Source organism: Zea mays, chromosome 7, assembly GCF_902167145.1.
Source record: "Zea mays cultivar B73 chromosome 7, Zm-B73-REFERENCE-NAM-5.0, whole genome shotgun sequence".
In the NCBI taxonomy this organism is placed as follows: domain Eukaryota; kingdom Viridiplantae; phylum Streptophyta; class Magnoliopsida; order Poales; family Poaceae; genus Zea; species Zea mays.
In genome coordinates this window covers 124,349,237-124,372,637 of record NC_050102.1, presented here as the reverse complement: position 1 = coordinate 124,372,637, position 23,401 = coordinate 124,349,237, and positions in this window count along the sequence as shown.

The following is a 23,401-nucleotide window of genomic DNA, read 5'->3' as shown; positions in this document are numbered from 1 at the left end:
TCATCTGGTCCTCCCCTCGGCGGAGGATGAGGTAGAGGTTGGAAGGGTCGGCCGTGTCCGACGGAGTGCTTGAAGTCCCGGCAGTTACGAAGAGTGTGGCGCATGTCCTTGTGGTACAGGCACTGGGCGTCGAGGATGTCGTCCAGCGTGCGTTCGCCTCCACGAGGTCCTCCTCGGGCGCGAGAGGCTGGTGGTCCGGCGGCGTGTACTTCTTCGCGAGGCCTCTTCTCCCATCGTTTGTCGGGTTGCTGGTTCGCGTCGCGTCGTGGTGCTGCCGGTGCGGGCTTTGCTCCTCCGATGAGGTCCTGGGCCCGCTCGTCGGCGGTGATGTAGAGGTCGGCTTCCCGGAACAGCTCCTCGGAGGTAGTCGGCGGCTTCTGTAGTATGGCTTGGACGAAAGCCGAGTCATTGGATCCTCTGTAGAAGTCCTCGATCACGGCCGCCTCCGTGACCTCGGGAATACGATTTCTCATGGTCTGGAACCTTTTGAGGTACGACCGGAGAGTCTCGTCCCCCCGGCGCTTGATGGATTTGAGGTCCCACGGTTGCGCCGGTTTGTCGGAGAGGGACTAGAAGTTGGCGGTGAAGCGTCGACTGAAGTCGCCCCAGTCGTCGATGTAGTGTCGGGGTAGATGTCGCAGCCATTGCAGCACGTCTTGCCCAAGGACAATGGGTAAGTACGCGGTCATCACGTCTTCGGACGCCCCGGCAGCTCGAGCAGCGGTGGTGTAGACGGCTAGCCAACCCCCTGGATCCTGCTTAGGTTCATATTTGTCGACATTGGATACCTTGAAGTTGGGAGGCCATTGGATGGCCCTAAGGCGCGAAGTAAGAGCAGAAACTCCGCACGTGTCCTCCTGTCGTCGGGGATGATGTCTGTCCCGGGGAGGGGAGTAGTGGTTGTGGTTCCTCGACCGTCCCCGGGTGGTACCGCCAGTTGAGGCCGTTGCCGACTCTGTTCTGGTGGCCTGGCTCTGAGCTGGGATGCCATGATCCCTGTCGTATTCCTCCCGGCGGCGGATCTCGTTCTCATGCCGCCGTTCGCGCGAAGCATTGATGGAGCTTCGCGTGTCTCGGCGACTGTTGATGGCGTGTCGTAGATCGTTCGGCGGGTGAGCGAGCGGTAGAAGATGGTTGGCTGCCTGGGTGAACAGTCGTCGGTAGCCCTCGGCGTCGGGAGTCCGAGGGAGTCCATCAGCTATCCGAGCTAATACTCCTCCGACTTCGCTCGGCGTGTTCATGGCTCGGGCAAAGTCGGGGTTCAGGTTGCGCCCGAAGAATGGATTCTCCCGGCGTTGCCTTGCATCTTGCTCGGCTTGTTCCTGAGCCCGGCGGCGATCACGTCGTCGGGAGTTCCTTCGTTCTCTGAAGACGCGTTCTTCCGGAGTCTCTCCTATCTCCGAGACCTCGTCTCGCGAGACAGGTTGCTCCGGATCCCGTTCTCCATCTGCGTGATGTCGTCGAATGTTCCTGCGCCGGTTCCTTCGTCGGCGGGATTCTCGTTGAGGCGGTTCTTCTCCGGGTGCGGTCGGCTCGTCGTCAGAGATGGTAGGCGACTCCACTCTCCCGATGAAGAGGACGTCGGTGTAGAATGGTGCTGCTGTCGTGGCGACCTTCTTTCCGTTCTCCTTTGAGGGCGGAGGAACGGAAAGAACAACTTGCTTCCCCTTGGTCTCCTTCTTCCTCGCGACCTGTGTCCATTCTTTTGTCGGGGAAGTAGACAGTGGAGTTCTCCGGGTCAACGGGCCCTCGGCCCCCGATTTTCCGGAGGCGATCTTTTTCCGGAGAGCTGGAGGTTGCGCTTCTCCAGCATTTTCGGAGTTTGTTGGAGGAGACTTCTTTTCCGGCGGATCCGCAATGCGGTGTAGAGTTCCCTCTTCATCCGCCACAGATGAGATTGTTCCGAAGCAGAATATGGATCCGGGACGCAGGGTGATCTTGCTGTAGAAGGTGACGGCCATTGAGCTAGCTTGGATCGTCGACACACCCCCTACCTGGCGCGCCAGCTGTCGGTGTTTTGGGTCCGACTGCACACCCGGGGTTGCCCCTCAAGGTGTTTTTAGGAGTAGGACGGTGTCAACAACTGTAGCAAAATGGTTCGTGCCGATTGCACGAGGGACAGTGGACAAGGTTTATAGGTTCGGGCCGCTTAGAGATGCGTAACACCCTACGTCCTGGTGAGTATGCTTGGTGGACAAGGTTACAAGAGAGCTCTCTGAATTGGAGAATGCAGAGAGTTGATGTGGGTGGCTAAGTAATAGGGTCGATCGTTCTGATGGGGTGCCCCCTAGGCCTTATATACTCGACCGTGGGGCAATACATGTGGATATGATAACAACATGTAGCTAAAAGATAGTGAACTGTTTGAGTTTATCTCCCTGCAGTTCTGCCGACTTATCCTCGCATGGCTCCGTTGCATGGGGGCTCCATCGCGGGAAAGTCGGATCTCTGTTGTGGTTGCTCGCTCGACGTTGTGGGTCGTCCGGGTTTGCACCAATCCGGCCTCATGTCGATCTGCTTTGCTGGTTGTCTCTCCCCAGGCCCACGAAAGAATGACCTTATGATTTATTGGGCCCTTGGGCCTTTCGTGAGGTCTTTTACTCTTTTAGTGGACCCGGGGGATATCTATCCCCCACAGGCAGTGACCAAGTCTTCATAACCGCGAAGGTACGGCGATCCGAATCGATTATACTCAGCTGAGGATCTTCAATCACACGACATATGTAGCACTTAACACTTGCATATGTCAACCCGCCACCGGGTTTCTTAAGACCAGATCAGGTTCACGCAAACCAAGAGCACAGATACACCACCGTCCAGCCTCTTGCCACGGAGGGTAGACGCTACTCTCGCCACCGCTCCACGCCCATTTCGTGTTATCTTATTCTGGCCTTAGTCTGCCCGAGGCAAGGCTTACCCATGACGAGGCATGTGACCAGTTAAAAGGTCCTCGATCATCAAGCCTACATCGACAAGGTCCTTAATCGACTCAGACGGAGACACTACACCGAGACTCTCTTCTCGTGCAAGTCACCCGCCCGGTCTCAGCTTAATCTTTTCAACCCAAAAACTTGGTACCTGGCAGAGGTACATCTTTTCCGATGTTGAATCCATCACGACCGTGATGGATTCACCATCAAGTTTTATTTTTGAAAACAACCCTCCCACTTTGCCAAACATCTTTTGTAAAACAAATCCTTTTGTTTTTCTAAAGCAGTACTAAGCATAGAAAAACCTTTTTGTAAAATCAGGGTTTCAAGGAAGGTAATCAAGTTCAAGGAAGGTAATGCAGGAATTGTTTAAGCATTCAACTCCTATCACCTAATGCAGCAATCAAGTGAGAAAGATTTTAAAAACATCAAGGAAGGTGGCAAATGCACCGGGGCTTGCCTTCGTTCGTAGGTGAGTCTGGCTCAGATCCACAAATATCAAAGTAGAAGCAGTTTCCTGCCTGAGAATCCGAGGGTGGTGGTGTCTTTTCTTCAGTGACTTCCACTTCTTCACGTTCTAACATAACCATATATATACATATATAAGAATGAATGCCATGTAATGCTCATGAGAGTGCGAAGATAATAAAGATTTATTATCTAAGTCTTGAATACAACTTTCCTTCACGGAACTCCGAGAACTTAGGGTTTCCGGAGTCAGTAAAGGAGTTCAAAGGGCAGGGGGTTTAGGTTCTAATTATCAAACAAGGTCCAAATCAATTCAAACTCTACCCAAGGCTTCTAAATAATGTGGGGAGTTCATATAAAAATTTTGAACATTTTTGGCATTACTATTAATTCTCTAAAATTCCAGAACTATTCCTTTAAGCTATTTTAAATGCCTTAAAATTCTTTATTTAACCTAAAAATCATGAAACTATTTTTATTAAATTCTAGGGAAAATAATAAGTCTAGGAAAATTGGTTTCACAATTTTACGAATTTTCTGTAGTTTTCTACATATTTCTAAAGTTTCTCTGAAAAAGAAAATGAAAAAGTTTGAATAGTACTGGGCCAGAAGCAGCCCATACGGCCCAGCCACTCAGAGAAACGGGGCGCGCCCGCGCCCGCGTTGGCAGTCTTGCAGAAGGGCCCCCGAGGTTTTCAATATCTAGGAATGGGTCCTTCCACTATTTAACACAGTCACTGACACGTTGCAAAAATGTCCCTAGACTTCTGTCTCTTCTCCAAACACCTCCCTAGTCACGGCACGCTCGCCGTTCCTCCCGGACGAGGTCTGTACCGGCTATGGCCGGCGAAAACTGCCCAAACTAACCATCGGGGAGGCTTCATTGACCTAAGATGGCCCCGGAACACACATTAATTTGACCCGAACGCACTGAGAATGGCCTGTCCACATGCACGGCGGACACCGAGCTTGGGAGCACACGTTCCCGCCAAACCATGGTCGATTAGAGCGAACGGACGTCACCATGAGCTTCGCAAGCACGCAGAGGCATGGAAACAACACTTTAATTGGATAGGAACTCACTAGAGTGGCCCAGCCACGGGCGGGCTGTTCTTTGCGATGCGGCAGACCAATTTGGGGGAAAACGGCGTCGCGGTGGCTCTGGTTGAAATTGGTTTTGGGGATTGAGGCTACTGGGCCGTAAGAAGCTGTGCTTTCACCGTGCGCAAACGATTTGGGAGAAGGTGGAGGGGGCGGTGCGAATTTGACTTCGATCTAGTCACTGTGTTTGCGATGATCACCCTTCGCCGTGAACCCAATGGCTATTTATAGTCGTGGCGGTCCGGCGATCACCACACGGCCACGGACAACATCACTAGCGCATGCCAACCACGTCGGTAGAAGGTACAGTGAGGGAGAACTACGGCATGAGCGCCACCGCGGCAGAATTCACTGAGTCACGGCGGCCGCCGGTGAGTAACTCCGGCCGAGCTCAGGAGATGGTGCCACGTACGAGTTACCCCTCCCCGACGTTATCCACTCCATTCCGCACTCAAATCAGGACGGCGGCGGCACTAATTTTGGCGCAGAGAGGTCGCCGGCGGTGAGATTTTTCTGCCACGGCCGATCAGATCCGTTTGGGGATACTGTACCATCGCGAACTGCCATCAGGGCGCCTGACAGTCAATGTTTGGGCTCAATTTTCTCTCAATTTTCCATGGCAACCTATCCGAGGCTCTGCAGCATATTTGTAGAGCTACAAACCAGCAACACTTCGACTATAGGGATTGAACTCATTTGAGCACTGGATCAAGGTTTAATTCAACCCCAAAGATGGCTCTGTTACACTGAAAACCTGAATTTCAGAGTGAAACCAGCCTGACAGTCAAACTTTAGGCTATATTATCTCCAATTTCTTCATAACAACCTTGCTTACACTCTTAAGAAAAATTGTTCTCCTATGTTAGGTCTACAAATTTGATGTGGTGACCTAGGGCAAACACCCTATACTTTGAAAGTTACAAGGCTCCAAAGTTGAGCCCTCAACACTGAATTTCAGACTTAGAATAGAACTCAATTGAGGTCCATTTTGCAATTAAGTCCAAAATCTCAAGTTTTGGATTGCAAATCCACCTTCTTGTGAACCATATGACTTAAGATACTTATTTAACTTGGTTTTTGCACTTTAGCCCAAAAATAGACTAATTTGCACATAGGTCCCTTGGGTTTGGTTTTAGGGTTTTCCAGGGTTCCAAATAGGGTTTTTGGTACCTTAGGGGTATAAAGGTGATTCAAGTTTATTCTTGGGGTCATTTTATGACTTTTCCCCTAAAGCTTTTAGGTTTTCTCAACTTGGGTTAGGTTTTACCCCTTTAATCCCTATTTAGGGTTAAGTTCCCTATCCAGGGTCCTTTTTGCAAAATGCTATAACACACAACTTGTTTGAAATTTTTACCTAGTGAATGCACTCTAGGTGTGTCAAACATATGCAATGCCAATGCTTATGATGTTATGCTCAAATTTTAGTTATAGTAACACCAGGGGTGTTACAGCGATGCTGCCGAGTTAGTCCAGAGATGTGAAGCTTGCCAATTCTTATCAAAGCAACAACATTTACCCGCACAGTAGCTGCAGACCATTCCCATAACATGGCCATTTGCATGCTGGGGGCTGGACATGATCAGACCTTTCAAGAAAGCTCAGGAAGGCTATACTCACGTGCTGGTTGCCATTGATAAATTCACAAAATGGATAGAGTATAAGCCCATTGCATCTTTAACCTCAGCCAAGGCAGTGGAATTCATACAAGATATAATATTCAAGTTTTGGATACCAAATAGCATCATAACCGACCTAGGATCCAACTTCACCAGCTCTGAATTCTTTGACTTCTGCGAGCAACGGAGCATCCAGATTAAGTATGCATCAGTAGTGCATCCAAGGGCCAATGGCCAAGTAGAAAGAGCCAACGAGATGATACTGGAAGCACTCAGGAAGAAAGTGTTTGACAAGAGTGAAAAGCTTGCAGGAAAGTGGATCAGAGAACTGCCATACGTAGTTTGGAGCTTGAGAACTCAACTCAGTCGAGCTCTGCATGGAAACACCCCGTTCTTCATGGTTTATTGGTCAGAGGCAATGCTGCCCGCCGACCTAATATTCGGGGCGCCGAGGTTGGCTTTTGAAAACATAGCTAAAGCAGAAGCTACCAGGCTAGAGGATATTGATGTGCTGGAGGAAGAACGATTGAACACAGTAATTCAGTTGGCTAGGTATCAGCAGACTTTGAGGCGCTAACATGATAAAGTCATGCGACACCAGTCCTTTACAGTGGGAGACTTGGTCCTTCGCCAAATTCTAACGGGAGAAGGATGACACAAGTTGTCACCACTATGGGAAGGGTCATTCATTGTATCAAAGCTCACTTGGCCAGGATCATACCGGCTCACTCAAATGGATGGCACGGAAGTGGGAACTCATGGAACATAGAGCATCTTAGAAAGTTTTATCCCTAGCGAGGCCTCAAAAATTCTCGAAGCAACATTGTACTCTGTAATCGGGGGACTTCATCATCAATAAAGTTTTCGTTTTCAAAGACATTTAGACTCTTGACTTTCAGCTGACTTCGATTTGATTGGACTTGAAATCAGCACGCTTACTCGACTTAGGGTGACCACTATACCCTATTAACGGAGCAATCGACTTAAGTCGGCGACGACTTAAGACAGAGCGACATGCTCACGCTTACTCGGCTTAGGGTGACCACTATACCCTATTAACGGAGCAATCAGCTTAAGTCAGCGACGACTTAAGACGGTGCAACATGCTCACGCTTACTCGGCTTAGGGTGACCACTATACCCTAATAACGGAGCAATCGGCTTAAGTCGGCGACGACTTAAGACGGTGCGACATGCTCACGCTTACTCGGCTTAGGGTGACCACTATACCCTACTAACGGAGCAATCAGCTTAAGTCGACGATGACTTAAGTCGGTGCGACATGCTCACATTGACTTGACTTAGGGTGACCACTATACCCTGCTAACGGAGCAATCGGCTTAAGTTGGCAATGGCTTAATACGATACGACATGCTCACGTCTACTTATCTTAGGGCGACCACTATGCCCTACTAGCTAGGCGATCGGCTTAAGTCGAAAAACGCCTCAAAACCAGCATGGCACACTTGCTTTCACAGTTGTTCAGGGCTACTACTATACCCTAACAGTGAAACAATTAGCCCTTTAGGAAAAAAGAACATTTTACTTGTTGGCACCAGGGGCATGTTTTGGCGCCCTGCCCACAAAATATTCAAGTTCTAACACAACCATCACATGCACATAGAATTCATATTACATCGAGTGTTTTGCAGGACATCACTGCATCGAAACGTCTTTGTTAGCAATGTATTTCACAGGAGCGACGGAAGAAGAAGGACGACTCGAAGCATTGGGCACAGCCTTGACATCGGCGACAATACCGTCAAGCACCACGACGTCGTGTCTCCTCATCAAGATCCGTCCAGCGCGAACGGATTTGTCCATAGCCTTGTCGCACTGAGCCTTCAAGACGGCGCAGTTGTCCTTCGATGCTTTTATAGCCAGTCGAGCGGCCTCTAGCTCCTGCGTGACAAGCTTCTTGGAAGCACGCAGATCCTTGATGGTGGAATCCTTGGTCGATAATAGCTATCCAAGTCGCAGAACCTCATCTTGGGATACTTGTAGCTCGTGACGAGGATGATCCAGGTTAGACATGGTGAAGCGGTGGCTCCTCTCCAGTATAGTCAGGGAGTTGCTAGCGTCACGGTATAGCCTATCTAGATTGTCACAAGAGGCCGCGAGTGCTCGTTTCTCATCCTATGAACAAGAAGCAACATTCAATACCAAGGCAATAATAGCATGGCAGGGTCAACCAAGGAAGTTTACCTCATGCGCCATCTTTTCAGAATCAAGCTGGGCATTAAGAGAGGAATTCAAAGAACGTGCACTGTCCAAAAAAGCAGAGGTCTGGGCCAAGTCGGCTTGACTTTGAGAATACTTCTCCTCAAGGTCAGAACAGCGTTGGGCCATATCTGACAACGCAGCTGAAAGGGGATGCATGACTAAGAACAAGTTGATCAATAAAAACAACTAGGGAAGCTGTAAGATCACTAACCAGCGTTCGACGCCTTCAAGTTATCAATCTGTTTCTGGAGCAGCAATGGGTTTCACTACATTAGAGACAGAGCTTGTTCGGAGACAGTTGCACCACAGGATCTCAGCTGAGCAGATATTCCATCAACAAAAGCCTTTGATCAAAGACAGATGAGCAGAAGAAAGATAATTCACTAATATGAACAACATAGAGCAAGAGGTCGACTCACCTGGAGATTGGAGAGAAACAATGGTAGACCCAGGGCAGGAGGAGCTGAGTCATGGCTCGATGAGGGAAGGTCAGCAGGAATGATCTGAAGAGCACTATCCGGGGCAACCTCAGCCCCACCAGCAGACAGTAGGCTCCTTGCATCTAGCTCACCGACCTCTAAGGTGACTTGTCCAGTTAAAACTGTGGAAGCACGTACCGCCGTCGCCCCATCGGACCGAGGTGGGGATGACCCAACGTGGATGTCCATGGAGGCGTGGGAAAGAGAGCCCACCTGAACACCCTCGGGGGCTGGGTTGTAGCTTGCACTACCCACAAGAGCTGGATCACTACTAGCAACACCCTCGGGGGCTGGGTAACTGCCGGCACCACCCTCGGGGGCTGGGTCTTCTGCAGTAGCCACCTCTAAGGCGGAGGGCCCCACAGCCACGTCCATGGGAGTCGGATGACTTAGACCAGCGTCTCGACATGGAAGACTACCCTCCAAAGTCGACGATGTGCGAGACACCGCTCGGGTTACCTCTTGCCCAGCGGAATCAAGCAAGGAAAGTCCACCGTCTGGGAACTCTAAACAGACGGCCGGGATATCATCTGCAGAAGGCTCTGATAGCATGTCTTCATGGACGACTTCATCCAGTACTTGATCAAAGTCTGATATTGAAAGCCCCTGAAGACTGACAAGAGCCGACAGAGCAGGAGAAGGAATATCACTACCCCCCTCGCTACCTCTATAGTGCCGGCTGTTATTGTGGATCAGCGGGACTTCTTCTTCTTCCTCTTTGTCCTCGTCAAACAGGCAGACAGCAACCTGTGCACGATCACAACCCTTGGCATCAACCTCAGGAATGGCCTCTGCCGGTACATCATCAGGAACCGGAGCAGAAGGGCATGCACCCTGGTCCAAGCATGACAGTCACCGAAGTGGCCTCTTCTTCCTTTTTCCTCGATAGGTGCAGTCGAGCGGCTCACTCGGCGTGGACGCTTTGGGTGGGCGCCTTCGGGTCTCCGAGTTTTCGCCTCTTCACCAAGTTCTTTCCCAGTTGTGATGGCCATTGGCTCGGCGTGGGTTGAGTCAGATGATTCCTCAACCAGCAAGCTAAGCACAACATCTATCTCCGCGTCATCAGTGCTAGCTGGCATCTCAAAATGAGTCTGCTTCTCATCCTCTGGAAGACTCTAAAGTGGGGCAATTAAAGCCTCAATGTCCTCAGAAGAGGGTCGCACTCTAAGACCCAGGCTACTGTCACGAGCAGGAGGGTTGGACACAAACTCAGAGAATGGCCTAAGTGGTGGCAGGTTCCACGCGGAATAGGCCACAGGAGCACCAGCATTTGAAACTCTACCCCTCAGGATCATGTCTAGTCGACTCATCAGATCTTCAGTGGGAATTTTTCTGTTCGTGACCCGGGTAGAGTCGTTGACACCGCTGTACAAATAAGCAGGGTAGGCCCTATCCTTTAAGGGCTAAATGTTCTTGAAAATGAAGTCAACAACTACAGCTTCAGCAGTCAGACCTCTATCCTTCAATAAGCAGACCTCGGCAAGCAGCACTTTAGCCTCTATTATCTCCGAAGGGGTCGTAGATTCTATCCAACTCGATGTGTGGACATTTGGCTGCCTCCCTAACCGAGGGGGAGAGACTTGTAGTGATTCTCCACAATGAACCACTCAAGGCACCACCCCTTAATGTTGTCCTTGAGAGGAATGTCTAGGTACTCTGTTTTCCTCCCGCGACGAAGCTCCAGACTTGCGCCGCCAACAAGCTGGTGTTGTCCCCCAGCCATCTCGGGCTGATAGTGATAAAGGTACTTCCAGAGACCGAAATGGGGGAGAATCCCGAGAAAGGCCTCACACAGATGTTCAAAAATGGAGACTTGCAGAATGGAATTAGGGTTCAGATGTGTCAAGTTCAATTCGTAGAAATCGAGGAGACCATGGAAAAAGGGGGAGACGGGAAGAGCAAGACCACGAATAAGAAAAGGAACGTAAACGACAGATTTACGGGTATCCTCTGTTGGAACGGTGATGCCGTGGCAAATTCACCAAGAGCAGAGCTCTTTTGGAAGCAAAACCCCAACGTCAACAAGATGAAGGAGGTCGAATTCCGAGATGATGGACATGTGGTTACCCGCAAATGACAGCTGGCTGTTGGGGTCGATAGGCGGGATGATTGCAGCAACGGTGCTCTGCCTCTTCCGCTTCGGTGCCATCGCAGTCTTGCTGGCGGAACGAGCAGGATCGAGATCTCAGGGAAGCAGAGGAGTGGTTCTAGGTGGAAAAGTGAAGTTACGACTCAGAAATAAAAAACACACGTCGGCGCGAGTATAAATGGGGTTTCCCGGGTCGGGCACTATTTCTAAAAAGTGCCAAGTCACTACTCGGGAAAGCAAAGTTCCAGGCATCACTCGGCGGTTACCTCTAAAACGCCGGCAATGTTAGTCATCGCTCGGCGGTAACCTCTAAAACGCAGGCAGTATCAGTCATCGCTTAGCGGTTACCTCTAAAACGCCGGCGGTGTCAGGCATTACTCGGCGGTTACCTCTAAAACACCGGCAGTATTAGTCATCGCTCGACGGTTATTTCTAAAAATGTTGACAGCATTAGGTATACGGGCGAACTATTAAGTGTGCAAACAGAAAAAGCAGCAAAGGCAACAGTCACTGGAAGCATCTAATGTTTTTCATTAATATTGGAGGGGTTATACAAACTCAAAGATTGACTCATTATGAGTCGGCCTTCTCCCCCCTTTTTTCTACTACATTACATTACATTACTTCACTACTTACACTACACTATACTACTGACTACTACTATATTATTCTACTACTACTGCTACTAATTATCTATACTAATATTTAAACCAGTGGCCACTGCCACCATCGTCGCCTTCACCTCCCTCGCCGCCGTCGTCGTCGCCCTTGCCGCCGTCACCGTCGTTGCTGTCGTCGCCGCCGCCACCGCCCTCATCGTCGTTGTCGTCGCCGCTCCGCTCCTCAGACAAGCCGAAGGAGTCCTCATCCGAGGAGACCTCTGACTCATCCGAACCCTCGAGTCCGGCGTGCTCGACGGAGTGGATGTACGTCCACACCTCTGCAGCAATCCCCTGGGAGTCGTTCGAATCATCGGACGACGTCGGGGGAGAGGCGAGAGCCAGCGACCCCTCGGACTCGGAGGAAACCTCCTCCTCCGAGTACTCCGAATCGCCGAAGTCCTCCGATGGAGGGCTTGGATCCCGCTTCCGCTTGTCACTGGCATGGCGGGGCGAGCCTCGACCTCTCTTGTCTTTACCCATGGTCAGATGGAGAAGAGGATAAAGGCAGAAGAAAGTAGCACATGATCGAAGGATGAGTGAAGAGAACAACGGTGCAAGTAGGCTATTTATAGAGGCCGGAAGTGACCGTCCACTTCCTACCACGCTCGCCGAATAGTCACAAGTATTCAATAAGCAATTCAAGCCACCTGAAAATGAGTCAGGCAACAGACGCCGCTTCCCGTAACACGACACCATTTGGACCAAGGTCAACTACTCAGGCGATATGATTACACCCTGCGGTCACATCAAGTTACTACTCCAGGGCAGTGCGCTAAACGCTCTATGTACCAAGACGCCCCTTGGTCACACCCATTGAGGGGGGGGGGGGGTAACCAGGAATTTTCAATAGATTTTCTGAACAAGTCATATCCATACAGTATACGCAATGAATGTACTCAGACAGAAGTAAGAGATCGATAGAGATCGAAGAAAATCCAAATATAGCTACTGAACTGCAAGTCTAGTCAGCAGAGGCATTGAAGCACAGAGCGGGGTGAAGACCAGCCAAGAGCCATCTACCAAACGTCCAATCTGTCACCGATCAAATAAATTTCAGACCTAACAAGGTGTGGGCAGATAATATTGTTTGAATTCGCAAGAGCATGAAATGAAGACAAAATGCTGATTTCTAAAGCATGAGATAAAGACAAAATGCTGATTTCTAAAGCATAAGGTGAAGTTCTCTGAGTGGATTATTTTCAAAAATCAACTCAAAGCTCGGGGGCTACACCCATTGGGTGCACCTCTGGTGCGCCCAATAGATTTTTAATCCTAGAAGATAAAATGCTGATCTCTAAAGCATAAGTCAATGACAGAAAGCTGATTTCTAAGGAATGAAATGAAGACCTTTGATTGGTTTGTTTCCAAAAACCTACTCAAAAGTTCCAAATGCTGACTTCCAAAGCACGATATGATGATAAAATGCTGATCTCCAGAGCACCGAATGAGGACTTTTAGAAGGTTGTTTTTACTGAGTCACTCAAAGTTCAGGAGCAACGCTCAATAGGTGCACCTTCGACGCGCCCATCATCAGAATGGAAATCAAGCCACAAATTCGCGAGCTGGACCTAGAATCTTTGGGCTAATTATTTTAAAATCAACTCAAAGATTAGGGGCTTGTGGGGGACAGATATCCTCTGGGTCCACTAGAAGGCAAGAATGCCTCGTGAAAGGCTTTGGGCCTATTATTTCGCAAGGCCATCCCTTCGTGGGCCAAGGGAGAACCGCTGGTGGAATGGGCCGACGCGAGGAAGAAGCAGACTCAAGCCCAGGCGGCTAGTTGGATTTAAGCGCTATCCACAGCGCCGATCCGACTTTCACACGTAGGGCGACCTTGAATGTCGGAGCAAACTAGAGATAAGTCGGCAAGATTATAGGAAGATAAGTTCAGTCGGTTCACTATTGTTTAGGTACACATCATCATCATACACGCATGTAGTGCCCCACGGTCAAGTATATAAGGCCTAGGGGGTACCCAAAAGCACCACGAGGGGTAACCCCGGGTGTACGGTCGGGCTCCAAACACCGACATGTAGATCTCGAAAAGTTATGCAACTTCATAGTTGGTCACATTTTCAAATGAATTCATTTAGTGCCTTAAATAATCAAATTACTCTCGGTTTGTTATAGTACACGAAGAATGAAAACATAATATAGACATAATTGATGTAGTAGTGTGGTGGTATAGGAGGGTATGCACGAGAGAGAGGTTGCGGGTTCGAATCTTACCATTCACAAAACATGTGAATTTGATTCAAAATAATAGTGAAAATGATAGGGCGATGGGTATGGTAATAGATAGTGGTTGGAGAGTTGTTCCTATAATTTTAAAAAGGTTTTGCTATTTTTTGTATTTTTTCAATTCTTAATTTGTCGAATGCTTTTCTAAAGTCTTCGCCGAGGGCCTTCTTCTTCGCCGAAGGTCCTTCAAGCAAAAACACCTTCGTTGGGGTGATATGCAAGCAGACACAACACGAAGGTATATGTCGAAGCTACAATCCAGGGAGTGTTGGGGGCCTTCGCCTTCCGAAGGTCCTCAAAAAACATGATTAACAATATTTCCCAAGCATAATATATGTGTAGGAACCTTCGGACTCGGGATGAAGCTATACACGGCGTGGATAGCAGGGTCAAAACGAAGGCTGAACCAACACCGATGCTATGCACAAGGGAACTTCGACTCAGTAGCAGAAAAAGGAACCGACTTAAGGAGGAAAAGGCTATCTAGTCCCTGACAGATTGTTCTTAAGTCAATAGTAAACATGAAGGGCATAAATGTAATTTTACACAGGCTGCGTCCTATGCCTATAAATAGATGAACACTACCCCCGTACTGTTCACGCTGACTTGTATTCGCTCGTGCATCACACTTGTACCCTTGCCTTCTGTCAAGCCGAAGGTACAAATGTAATTCAATATTGTTCTTATTCATTCATGATTATATAATAAAAGATATATCAATGGTGTCATATGATTATCCATGTTATTTCTCATGTTTCATATGCTTCGTCTTTCATTGATATATGCTGTGATGATGAAGGTACGTCTTTCATGACCTTCGTCCGAAGATCGTTATATCCTTAGGGAAATAATGCTTCAAAGGATGAATGGCATTAACCATTAACCTATTTTTGTGTTGCCATGTTCTTAAGCCGAAGCATTTGAGAACAAGTCCCCAACATTGGCGCCCACCTCCGGTGTACTCACTTCCACAATCTTCGGCAAAGCATCGACCTTTGTCATGTCGCCGAAGAAGATAACAACGCCAGGGGCTGCACTACAGCCACTGGACACAAACCAGGAGACTCTCTCTCTCTTCGAGAGGCTCGAAACCAGAAGAGAAAGGCCACTAGTCCAACATTCCAGGAGGAGGAGCTGGACCAGGAGATCAGGGACATGGAAATCATCCACCAACAGGTGCAAAGGAAAAAGGAGAAGATGGCTCGGCTGGCCAATCTTCAAAGGAAGATCGATGAAGCTACTGAGGAAGTGCGTCATTTTGCTCAAGATGATCAAGACCGAAGGCCCCAACATAGGGAGCTTCATCAAGAGGGCTTGTTCAACGAAGATGGATGGTACGATGATTTTAATCATGATACCTTTACTTTTGATGATGCTTCTCCCTTGGCAGCAGAATTGCAGGCTATCCCATGGCCACAAACCTACAAGCCACCCCAGCTACCCATGTACGATGGGCACTTGGACCCAAAGCAATTCTTGATGAGCTATGAGGCAACAATATCCTCATACAGAGGCAATGCAGCCGTCATGGCAAAGTCCTTCGTCATGGCAGTCCGGAACGTAGCCTAGACATGGTATTCTTCCCTTCGGCCAGGGACAATCACGTCGTGGCAGATGCTCAAGGACATGTTGGTTACCAGTTTCCAAGGCTTTCAAACGAAGCCAGTCACAGCTCAGGCCTTGTTCCAGTGCACGCAAGACCATGAGGAATACCATCAGGCGTATGTCCGAAGGTTCTTGCGACTGAGAGCACAAGCGCCCACAGTGCCCAATGAAATTGTCATTGAGGCCATGATCAAGGGTATTCAACCAGGACCCATGGCTCAATATTTCGCCAGGAAACCTCCCCGAACTCTGGAGAAGCTGCTTCAGAAGATGGATGAGTACATTCGCGCTGACAATGACTTCCAACAAAGAAGGGAAGAAGCTTACATATTTATTGAGATGACTAGGGGCTTCGGAGGAAGAATCCACCCCAGGCATGTCAGATCAATTCATAGCTTCAGTCAGAATGACGATAAAGGAGGCCAGCTTCAGAGGCCACAACACACCTCATAGTCTTTGGGACAGTAGCAAAGCTCCTTGAGGCCACCAGCTCCAAGGGGCAGAGGCGCTAGGGGCTTCGGAGGAAGATATGGGGATCAGCCCAGGAGAATTTATTGCTTATTCTGTGGAGAAGACAAGGGCCACACTACAAGAATGTTCCAAATCACTATTCTGAAACAAAAGGAGATCGCCGAAGCCGAAGCTCGGTAGAATTAGCCGAAGCAGGTCTTGCACACTACTTCGTGCCACTCTCCCTACATACCAGAATACGTGGGCAATCAACCTACAACCTCTGTTGCTTCGGCAAGCCACTCATAGGCTTCTTGGCCTCAGCTTCCACCGCCACCACCCCTGCAGCCCACTTACTCCCGAAGCCAACAGCCAAAAGGGCGTCAACACTCCCAGCTATAGCGTGACTTCAGGGAGGAATCCGAAGCTCGTACAGTCAATAGCACTGTACCAGAATCAAAACACATATACTGAGCGATATCCTACCTCTGAAATGCTTTTGAGTTCTATGTCATTTTGCTTTTAATAATGAACAAGTAATGTAAATTTAGTTTTAAATTCTTGTAATGATTTTGCTTCTATCAGAATGGAATATATCTTCCTCACAGAATTACAAAGCCCAAAAATCTTCTTCGCAAAATTGCCGAAGCTACAAAAGTTGTTCCTAAGGGAGTGCAGCTTAAATTTTAAGATCAAAAGATGTTCCTAAGGGAATGCAGAGCCAAAATTGTCGAAGCTACAAAAGTCATTCCTAAGGGAGCGCAACGTAAGTTTTCTGCTCAAAAGTCATTCCTAAGGGGATGCAGAGCTTATACCACTGAAATATAAGGCGAAGAAGTTCCAAAGTCGTTCCTAAGGGGATGCAGAACTTATACCACCGAAATAGAAGCCGAAGAAGTTCCAAAGTTGTTCCTAAGGGGATGCAGAACTTACACTGAAAAGTAAACGGTGAACAAGCTCAAAAGTCGTTCCTAAGGTGATGCAGAGCTTGTGTCTTTCAGTGTGGGCGTGTGGGTGTGTGTCTTCGGCATTGACATCATTTTGCATCATATCATCACATCATTCCGCATAGCGTCACATCATACATCATATCGCATCAATGACACGAGAATCGAACACGGGGTTGATCTTCGCCGAATGCTTTGTAAAAATGAAAATGTGCTAAGGCACGAAGTAAGCTTCGGGGAATACAGCTTCATCAGCCTTGTCACAAAAGAAGGGATCTATTTTTACGAAGCAGGGATATTGTTACGAAGCATGGATCTTTTTCTTTACGAAGCATGAAAAGAAGGGAAGGTGTTTTTTCGCCGAAGGCTCAAAAACGGTATGTATGTAAAGTTTCATGCATCGCAAAGAAATGAATTACAATAATTTACATATTCGATTTAAAGCTACATACATCAAATATTACAGTCTTGTTACAATAAAAGTATAATGTCCATTCTAGTGTCTCATACATTGACCATTTCAAAATGTTTTTACAATAAGTGCTAATCCTCTTTAAGGATTTTCTCTGCAACTTCGTGCAGTAAATTGTTAACAACTTCATCAATAATGGATTCAGCCATGTTTATAATGTCTAGCGCTTCCTTCATTTCTGGATCCGCCAGTGGGTTGAACGGTTTCGACGGCGGAGATAATTCAGCTGAAGTAGGAAAAGTTAATCTGTCCGAAGCCACAAAAACAAATGCCGAAGCTAAAAACCAGAAAGCAATACCTATACGTTTTTTCCGCTCTGCAGCTTCTTCAGCTTGCCTTGCTTCTGCTCGGGCTTCATGTGTATCCTTTTCACTTTTCTTTATAATTTCGTGAGCCATCTCGCTGTGTAACACCCTAAAATCCTATTTTGGTATTTGAGAAAAATTTACTAAAGATTTACAATTTAAAAGTGTATTTCTAATAAGTTTATCAATTGAAATATTTTCCTAAAGTGAAATAAAAAGTTAATATAAATTTTGGCTATGTATTTGAACTATTTTCCCAACTAAATAATATGGTGAGATATTTTAAATAAATCACGCCTTATTGAATTATATGTTTTTTTGTTTGGCATGGACAAAGTAACCAATATAAATAAATATATAATTTATACTTGCATTGTCATGCTGTGATTTCTGTTTGATGCATCAAATATATGCTTGAAATTCAGAATCAAACTTAGGATTGAAATGAGAAAGAAAATGTTTATGAAACTCTATATTCCTCCTATAAATAGATGACAAGGATGATAATAAATAAAAATATTGGAAATAGTGGATAATATAATCACAATTGAATGTTATTTAATATTTTAAATTCAGAAATTTAAAACATGAAATTTAAAATTTAGTTTGAATCTTTAAAATTGAAATTAGAAAAGAAATGAAAAAGAAAAAGAGGAAAACTACCTAAATTGGGCCGCAGATCTGGTATTCGGCCCACTGCCCATTTCCCTCTGCGCGGCCCAAACTTCCTGTGTGCGCGCATCCACCCGGCACCCTGTCGTGTGGGACCCACTGGTCGGTGTCGACCGCGCACGGAACGTGGGGGAATCAGTGCTTTGGGCCTAATTCCCCAGCAACCGGCCCAACTCCCTCCCTACCCCGCCAGCCCACTTCTGCCTCCGGTTCCACGCGCGCGCCTGGGAGTGTTTCGTCTCACCGACATGTGGGTCCTCCCTGTCATATCTATCTCTCGCCTGCGCACAACAGACCCCGCGCAGACTCCGGCGAAATCCTCGCGCTCGCGCAGCTAAACCGGACTCCGTTGAGCAAAACGCGCCCTGGATTCCAGAGTCGGCCGAACCGCGCCATCTCGAGGAACGTCCTGCGGCTCGCTCCTATAAAACCCACCGTCCGCCTAGGAGTTCTCCGTGGTCGCAGCAAGAAGGAAGCACGTGGTCCACCCGCGGCCGGAGAAGGGATGGAGGTGTGGAGCACTGAACCCGTGCTTCGCCACGAACCCGTGACTTCACCTGGACAGATTAACCTCCGCTCAACTCTCGATACTGTCGCCATGCTCACCCGGAGGTCTGGGTGGCCGGAATGTCTCGCCGGGGGTCGTACACAACCGTGGATCCGCCCAACGTCGCTGGGAGCCCCGTAGCTTTCGCCCTACCGGTAAGAACCCCTCTGTTGTGTTTGCTATCATCTCCTCCGCGCGTAGCACCTTACGGTTGGGAGAATAGTACACCTGTGGGAGAATCCTCACAACTCCGGTGTGCTCCGCCGCCAGGAAGACGGGCGGCGCCGCCCACGCCAGTCGGGTGGTGAGGGCGATGGCAGAAGCGTTGATTTTTGGTGGACGGCTCAGATTGAACGCTTCGTACCCCCTTAGCTGGTTGGATCTGAGCGGTTGGATCCGATCAGACGGACCTAGAGTGATCGCGGTTATTTAAAATATGGGCCATTGATCTGGCCGGGGGCGGTCACGATTAGATCTGAGATGTGACCGGTTGGCCCTTTTGATCTGTGTCGTTGCTTCATGATCCTAGGGCTGGGGCCAACTCGTGTAGTGGGAGGATTTTGGACCGTTGATCCACGATCCTGCGATCACAATCTCTTGCCGTTTCATTTTAAATAACGATCTAATCAGGGCCCTTGCTTTGGAATCTAACGGCCAGGGTCGTCCTATACCCCTTCGCCGAGACAATTTGCAGTAGTGCCCTGTCTTTGTTCAAAAACAACCCGCAGTCCTGTCTGTGGGAATCCTGAGTCTTGGGCAATTTTGCGTGTTAGCCCCTGCAGTTTCTGATAATAGTGCGCCCAATCCAGTAATTAAAGAAAATAGGAAAAAGAGATTTAGAAATTGATTTTGAGTATAGAAATAATTGTAAAACTTGTATAATCCATAGAAAATTCATATTAAGTCCAAATTAGCCCATTCCAGTTCCTATAATTTTGTAATATTATTGTTTATCATTTAGTGCCACTGGTTTTACATAAAAGTCACATTAAAATTGTTATCTTAATTAATCTTGTACTAAGCACATAGAATCTTTGGAAATCCATAACTTAAAATCTATAACTCCAAAATTAATGATTCATGTTCCTAGAATCTTATTTTAATGTGTAGATTATTATTATGTATTTTGTTTACATGTTTGGTGTGATGTTAATTTTGCCTATACACTGCTTGGTTGTATTGCTACGACTAGCGTGAGGTCACGAGTCACCTGAAGATCATCCTGGTACCTGGAATCTCAAGTCCCAGGCAAGTTGTGCCCTTGATCACTTCTTTTACCCACTCATGTTCTAATTAATCATAATGATCTGCATAGGTTAATTTTGATGGGACCCAATAGGTTACCCTAGTTTGATTATCTTTATACCTTGTTTACCACTGAACTTTTTGGGTAGTACTTGCTAGTGCTTTATGTGGTTTTTGGTATGAAGATACATTATTCATGATTACGCTTTTGTTATCAGTTGTTATTTACTGTTCATGATAAGATCATTATGTTAATTGGAACATGGAGCGACCACCCGGGAAAACAGTGCTACCACAAGGGTTTATGGACGCCCTTGGCTGACTAATTAGGAAAGCTAATGGAGGACTACCTTACACGAAAGGGGCAAGGGCAGTAGGGGAGTGGTCAGTGTGGGGAGGTCCTTGGGGTGATTTTGCTGCGATGGCGATCATGTGAGGGATCCCTGCATTGGAGCTTCCTATAAACTGTAGCGGGTTTTCTGAAGCTAGTGGAACTTTGTAAAGGCCTCGTAGTGTTACCCTGCCTCGCCTCCTCGGTAGAGGTGTATGGGAAGTCGCGATCCCTTGGCAGATGGGTAACATGACTTGTGGGTAAAGATGCGCAACCTCTGCAGAGTGTAAAACTGGTATACTAGCCGTGCTCACGGTCATGAGCAGCTCGGACCCTCACATGATTAATTTATGGAACTAAATTCAATTTGTCATATGCATTACATCGCAGGTGATGTTGTTACTTCTGTTCTACTATTTAATTGGGTTGGTATTTACTTATACTTAGTAATTGCTAATAAAATTTTGACCAACTTTAAAAGCAATGCTCAGCTTCAACCATCTCCGTTGGTAAGCCTTACACTTCACATGAGCTCCCATCTTTGGCGAGTTCATTCACATTATTCCCCACAACTTGTTGAGCGATGAACGTATGTGAGCTCACTCTTGCTGTCTCACCCCCCCACAGGTCAAGAACAGGTACCACAGGATGAGGCGCTTGGAGGATGCTGTGACGAGTTCGTGAGAGGTCTAGGTCGTCGTCTCCCAGTCAACTTTGGGTTGCTGGACCATTGTCTCCTTATAATGTAATTATTTATTTATTTTGTATAGAACTCCTATTATATAGTAAAGTTGTGACATTCGATCCTGTGCCATGATTCATCATATGTGTGAGACTTGGTCCCAGCACACCTGGTGATTATGTTCGCGCCCGGGTCTTGGTGCCCCGAAATCCGGGTGTGACAGAAGTGGTATCGGAGGAATGTTGACTGTAGGACGAAACCTAGATAGAACTGGATGACCCTTATATACTTACCTCTGCTACTCTGATTCTTTCTAAACCTTTCTTAATCTTTTCTCATCTAATTCCGCTTTACTCTGATTATTCTTACCTTTTATCTCTAAAGACAAATGTGGATTTCACACTTTGAAATCTTGTGTCTAAAGTGACTTTTAGGAATAGGAGACCTACTCTTAGGAACAAAAACAAAACTAATTTTTTTAGTATCTATATGCTTGAGTGCTTGTTCTTATGATACTTGTCTGATTTGGATCTTTGATTGAGTGTGATGAGCTGTGGATCAATGTCCACAATTACATCTGCATATACATATAGGTATAAATATAAATAAATAAAATTCATAAGATAACTAAGCAACCTGGTTTATCCTCCATTAAAGTGTATCTATTTTATATAGATCCATCTTATCTTAATAGATTCATCTTATCTTGAAAAGATTTTATCTTATTTCAATTTGATCTAGATTCCACCCAATCTAACATGATCTAATCCAAATTGAGTTACTTAAATAAGTTAGATAATGTTGGTGACAAAAAAAAATTAGGCCCTAATTCTATAAACATATCTTACCCTAAATTAATACCTTGGACCAACTCGTCCGTGAACAAACAACATAACCTACCTCACAGGCTACTTAGTCCATTTGTCCTAAAAGCAATGTAAAACTTTGTTCAAACCTACCTACCTCGTGTACCCTGGCTACCCTAACTATATATCCTTAGCCATATGTCCTTAACTCGGATGACAACTCCAAGAATAAAGGCCAAAGAAGACCAACCACATCAAAGGAGGATAAGCATCAACTCAAGATCAAGTTGGATCGCCAGAGGAACCAGGATCCACAGTTCTGGATGAAGTCTGTCCTTATTATACCCTTGCCATAATCGTGCCTCATGTGACATAATAGATGGATAGACATACAATATCCATATATTCCAAATCGTCTACTAACTCTTATGAAAAAAAGTTGAACAAAACATTGATTTCCAAAACCCAATGAGAAACTAAAATTCTAAACCAAATCTATTTTATCCCTTTTCTTACAAATCTCGGGGACGAGATTTCTGTTAAGGGGGGTAGAATTTGTAACACCCTAAAATCCTATTTTGGTATTTGAGAAAAATTTACTAAAGATTTACAATTTAAAAGTTCATTTCTAATAAGTTTATCAATTGAAATATTTTCCTAAAGTGAAATAAAAAGTTAATATAAATTTTGGCTATGTATTTGAACTATTTTTCCAACTAAATAATATGGTGAGATATTTTACATAAATCACGCCTTATTGAATTATATGTTTTTTTGTTTGGCATGGACAAAGTAACCAATATAAATAAATATATAATTTATACTTGCATTGTCATGCTGTGATTTCTGTTTGATGCATCAAATATATGCTTGAAATTCAGAATCAAACTTAGGATTGAAATGAGAAAGAAAATGTTTATGAAACTCTATATTCCTCCTATAAATAGATGACAAGGATGATAATAAATAAAAATATTGGAAATAGTGGATAATATAATCACAATTGAATGTTATTTAATATTTTAAATTCAGAAATTTAAAACATGAAATTTAAAATTCAGTTTGAATCTTTAAAATTGAAATTAGAAAAGAAATGAAAAAGAAAAAGAGGAAAACTACCTAAATTGGGTCGCAGATCTGGTATTCGGCCCACTGCCCATTTCCCTCTGCGCGGCCCAAACTTCCTGTGTGCGCGCATCCACCCGGCACCCTGTCGTGTGGGACCCACTGGTCGGTGTCGACCGCACGCGGAACGTGGGGGAATCAGCGCTTTGGGCCTAATTCCCCAGCAACCGGCCCAATTCCCTCCCTAACCCGCCAGCCCACTTCTGCCTCCGGTTCCACGCGCGCGCCTGGGAGTGTTTCGTCTCGCCGACATGTGGGTCCTCCCTGTCATATCTATCTCTCGCCTGCGCGCAACAGACCCCGCGCGGACTCTGGCGAAATCCTCGCGCTCGCGCAGCTAAACCAGACTCCGTTGAGCAAAACGCGCCATGGATTCCGGAGTCGGCCGAACCGCGCCATCTCGAGG